Here is a 5,529-nt window from a genome sequence, read left to right on the forward strand (position 1 = left end):
TAATTAAAAACAAACAAACAATCCTTATATTGACATGTACTAGATAAATTAAATTTTTCAACAATATATCCATCGTTAACTTAAACCATTCCTCCTTCCTAAAAGTAGTCCATCTTATATTTTGAAGAACAGACATACAGAAAAAGAAAGCTTCTACAAGTATTCTGGATCCTTTATCAACTTCCACATGGCAATAACAGCTGCATGACATAGTATACAAGTATTATGGAGACATGTCACATGTTTTCTACCTTAAATTAATGTGGGAATTTTCCAAACATTTAAATTTAATCTGATTACATGCAGTTTTTGTATAAATACATAGTCTAGAAAACTGTTGAGTTAGTTTCACACTACATACCTTTGTCTCTTTGATGTTCCACAGAAATATAGCTGCAATTTCAAAATATATGCAACAACAGCAGTGGCCAAATAAATGATATTTAGAGGTTACAGCCTCAATTATATTGTATGAAAACAATTAGTCACTTAGGGAGTTGTAGTTTTTAATGGGTAAATCTGATGTTTCCTCTTAAGTAAGAGGCATTATATTCACCCATTTCTACTAGGGAGTTGTAGTTTTTATGGTAAATCTGATGTTTCCTCTTAAGTAAGAGGCATTATATTCACACATTTCTACTAGGGAGTTGTAGTTTTTATGGATAAATCTGATGTTTCCTTTTAAGTAAGAGGCATTATATTCACACATTTCTACTTGGTTTTCAACTTGAGTCATTTGATGGAAAAATATCTCAACATTCTATAATTATTGACTGATTCCATGATCTTGTAGAAGGCAACAGTCCAGTGATCTGACACGTGTATACACACTGTGTTTGCACTTTTAGATACAAATAAAGATTGATTTTCATGTTACTTCACATGTCCAGTCTGTTTATCCTCATAGATTATATTCAGTTATTTAGCTAAATTCAGAGTTACTCTGTCATTACTCTGATTGATCCTCCCTGTATAAAGTGCACCTATATAATACTTGCGTGGAAAAAGTTACCTCAGAATACCACATGCATATAACTAACCAGAAATAGTGTCAGTTGTAAGAAGTGCCAGAAATCCCAAGTAAGTAAATGGCAAACAGAACTCAGAGTGTTTCAGAAAATTGAAACGTTCTTTATCAGCCACAGTTTGAAGTAAATAATGAATTTGGTTATTGTTTTAGTGTAAGTTCAAATCACTGAAGCAGATGCTAGGAGAAATCTTGATTAGTTTGAGATAAATCCCATACCTTGGCTCTTGATTAAGTTAATTTCAGATAAGTTGGGGAACTTAAAAGATGTGAATTGTTACAGTTGGAATGTGATTATAATAACACCAACTTTTCGTTATTTTCATAAATCTGTAAGTCAGTCTGTCAAATATTCAGTTCAAAGTCCATTACATAAAGTTTGGTATCAGTATCAGGGGTGAATTAAAGTAGTCAGCTTCAAGGAAATTTACAGAAATTAAGAACATTTTGGATATCTTTCAACAGTAGTGCAAGTTTTGGAAAGAAAATCAGAAGAATGTAACACAGAATTTGTAAACTGATAAAGTATAACGAAAGGTCAGAAAAACAAATATTACCAAAGATTTTTAGGATCACTGAAAGAGCATAACATTCAGTTTGAACTGTCAAGTATTTATAAAAAGAAACAAATGTGCACAAGGTTGTAGAAGACAAATCTTAAAAGCATAATTCTGACACTGTAAGCTAACCTCAGTAATAGCTTTTCTCGTTCAGTGCTGCCCTCTGTATGCAAATTGTTTTTGCATGCCACTAGCTTTGAAACTCTCAACTACGCTATGATCAATCAACGTGGTTCACTGCATCTTCGCATGTAAATTATCCTGTGACTACCCTCCACCAATAGGAGTGTGATACATCCTTCTGACGCAGGTTACTCTCTCTATTTGATTCCACCTAACTCTCTCTTCTCGTTAAGTAGTTGTCCAGTACAGTCGTTTTGAATTTGTGCTGATTTACGTGATAATTTCTTTCTTTCTTTAAGTTGTACCTTAATGTTTCTCCTGATTTTTTTTATTTAGTTTGTTGCCACATAACTTACCTTTGTTTTTCTTTCTACTTTTTTCTTGGATTTTACCACGTTCACAGTCGATTATTTATTCTGAATTTCGTGTTACGTATTTTTGGCCATCATTCAAAGGGAGATTGAATTTTAGATGGGTCAGCCCTCTTCTATTGATACTGTCTGGGATCCTCCCATCACTGTAGAACCTGTTCATGATGAGGAGTATTTTGACAGCCTTTTTTCCACCTCCAAGCTTTGCCGTGCATATCCGTTCCTCTCTTGAGGAATCAGTCAGGCCATCCTAAACTTTTTTGGATATGATTTCTCAGGTTTGCTATCTTTTATTGTTTCTTATGCCTCTTTTTTGTTACATGCTGCCCCATAGTCCGATTACCATGTCTTCCCTCCTCCCAATATCACAGCACATGCTGAGCATTTCATTTCTTAGTTGAAGGTGGGTTCCAGCATGCTTCATCCACCAGGGCTTCAGAAACTAGGTATTGGCTTACCATCAGGCCGATAATCCCTTTCTAGCCTCTTACCAACTGGAGTTGCTCTTGCCTGTTTGTGAGCAGACCTCGATATTCCTATCCATTTACACTTTGCTATTGGGATCTCCTTGGTAGGAATGCTGTCTTGTCTCGTTTACCACCCACAAATCTTCATGACATATGGGTGGCTCCTTTTTTCTGTAGGTCTGTTTTTTGGAGATATTCCCGATTCTTTGGAGTCACGTGGAATTCCGCGAGGCAACACTCAATCCTTTCTTTTTGGTTGCTCGTTTGTCTCCCATGCCATTCATTATACCCGTTTCCCATCCTTCACCCATTGCCTATTCCTTCCTCCAGTGGTCCATAGGTTTATTGTTTGGCTTGTTGTCATTGTCATACTCATCACCATCAACAGTTCTGGTGGCATCTGGCCCAGTAAGGGCACATTTGTCCAATGTTGTTTACTTGTGGTGGGAGTTCACTCCCGACCTGTGGATGATCCAGGTTTTGTGAAATGGAGTTTTTCTCCGATTCCTCTCTCTACCTACATTGTTTCCACTTCCAGCATTCTTTCCATTACCTCAGGATCCCACTACTATTCAGTATCTTTCCAAGGCTGTTTGGAGTGTTATCTCACAGTGTGCTATCGAGCCTGTCATTCTTCCTTCTCCAGGCTTTTTGTCATCTCCAAGAAGACTGGGTGTCCTTTGATCGATCTACCTCACCTCAACCATTTTCTGGATCCCCCCACTTTACCATGGAACCTTTTCTCGCAATGCAATAGGCTTTTTCTCCAGGTCTGTGGATGACCAAGATAGACATGTTTGATGCTTACCTACATATTCCCCCCCCCCACACAGTCCAGATGCTATCTTTGGTTTGTCCAAAATGGGGTTGTGTTTCAGTTTTGTGCTTTGATCTTTGGTCTTGCTTCATCCGAATTACACATGCCCGAGAGTTGTGCTTCCACCACATGAACAACTGTCTTCTGTTAGCTCCTTCCAAACTGGTGTCTTCTCAACATACTCGCCTGCTCTTGACAGAAGCAGCTCAAGTGGGCTGGATTCCCCAGATAGAGTAGTCTTTCCTGATTTCTATCCGATATATTGTCCACTTGGGAATGTTTTTCAACACTTACATCAGTCAGGCCCAACCTTCTCCACAGTGTCTGCATCCAATGAATCTTTCAGTTGTTTTGCCCTTTTCTCTCCTTCTTTTTCTGCACATGAGCCTCTGTTGCTTTTGAGGACTTGGGCTTTCATAGAAGCCATTCTCCCCTTAGGTTGTGTACACGTGCATTCTCTTCAGTGGACATTGCACAATCAATGGAATTCTGCTTTGGACTCCCCAGTTACCCCCTTCCATTCTAGATAATCTCCATTGGTGGTTGGACAAAACAACACCATGACAGGATTACCACTTCCTCCCCCTCATCCGAATTTGCACCTGTTCACCAATACTACTCTGTGGGTTGGGGCATAGGTTGATCAACAGGAGGCTTCCAGATAGTGGTCTTCACTCGAAAGATCCCACCATATCAACATCTTGGAGCTTCTGCTGGTACTGGATGCTTTGGATAATTTTCTTCCCCTTATATGGAACAAGTTCATCATGATCCATTCAGACAATTCCACTGTTGTCTCCTATATCAATCACTAAGGAGGCAACTTTTCTCGTTTACTTTGTGGTCGAATGTAGGAACTGCTTCATACACCCCCCCCCACACACACACTGAAGATACATCTGATAGCATGTTATAGCCTGGGTGTTTTTAAACTCGTGGTAGATTGCTTTCTTGACCTGATCAGATTTACCCTACAGAGTGGTCCTTTGACTATCAGGTTTTCTAGTGGCTGTGCAATCACTGGAGTACCCCTCATCTGGATGCTTTTGTCACTTTTCTCAACACCACGTTACCTCTGTTTTAGTCTCTGGTTCTCGTCCACAGGCCCTGGTTTTGGATGCTCTCAGTCAGCACTGAACCAACTGGTACCTATATGCCTACCCTCATATCCAGCTTCTTCCCTAGGTGATTTTGATCATTCATTCCACTATGTCAGGTCCTTCTGATTGCACCTTACTGGCCAACACAACCTTGGTTTCCTCGTCTCCTTCAACTCTAAACAATCTCTCCCTTACCTCTTCCTCTCACTTTGTCCCTCCTCCATCAACCCCAGTCACTGGTCCTTTATCCTGCCTTTCAGACTTTCCAACTTCCTACCTGGCATTTATGTGGTCCCTTGCAAAGAGATCCAGATTGTCCACTTGTGTCACTTCCCTTTTAGCTTGTTCTGTTCACCCTTCCTCCTTCATGATTTATTTATGCAAGTGAAATGTCTTCCATCTCTACATCATGGGTTTCCCATCTATGCCCACTGTTCATCTCCTTTGTGATGTTGTGCAGGGCGGAACTAGTTCATGTGGTTTTGTATCTGAAGTTAACCACCACACTGGCACATCTCTTCCTACTGTTGTTTAGATGTCGAGTTCCCGAATGGCTAAAGTTGGTTGTGAATTTGTACACGTGCCTTGCTTAGTTGAACAGTAGGGAAGTTCCCCTTCCATTCTACTCAACTTGAGGTGAAGAGGATGTGAACTTTACTCCCACCATGGGTAAGATGTATGCCCAATGCTGCCTGGTTTTGGACTGGAGTTGACACTTCGAGTACTGTCTGTTGCATCTTAGCCATTATACATCAAGGCACACATCCATTTTAGCTTTCCTCGCCATCCTCTCTGTAGCTGGGGACCCTACCTCCATTGTTCTCCTGGATTGTGATTCTGGACATTTCATTGGGATATGGGCCAGACCACCGCAAGTCTCTCTCTCAATTATCCCGATGACTACCGGCTACTAACTTTCTTAGTAAACAATGCAAGTCTTGCTATATTTCATTCCAACAATAAAACTAGTGGACGAATATTTTCGAAAATTCATAAATACTTTGACAAATGTAGGTAGTTTAAGAAACATAAAGCTTATTACTTTTAATAAGTTTAGTTTTTTG

The sequence above is a fragment of the Limulus polyphemus genome, unplaced genomic scaffold, assembly GCF_000517525.1.
Source record: "Limulus polyphemus unplaced genomic scaffold, Limulus_polyphemus-2.1.2 Scaffold6983, whole genome shotgun sequence".
In the NCBI taxonomy this organism is placed as follows: domain Eukaryota; kingdom Metazoa; phylum Arthropoda; class Merostomata; order Xiphosura; family Limulidae; genus Limulus; species Limulus polyphemus.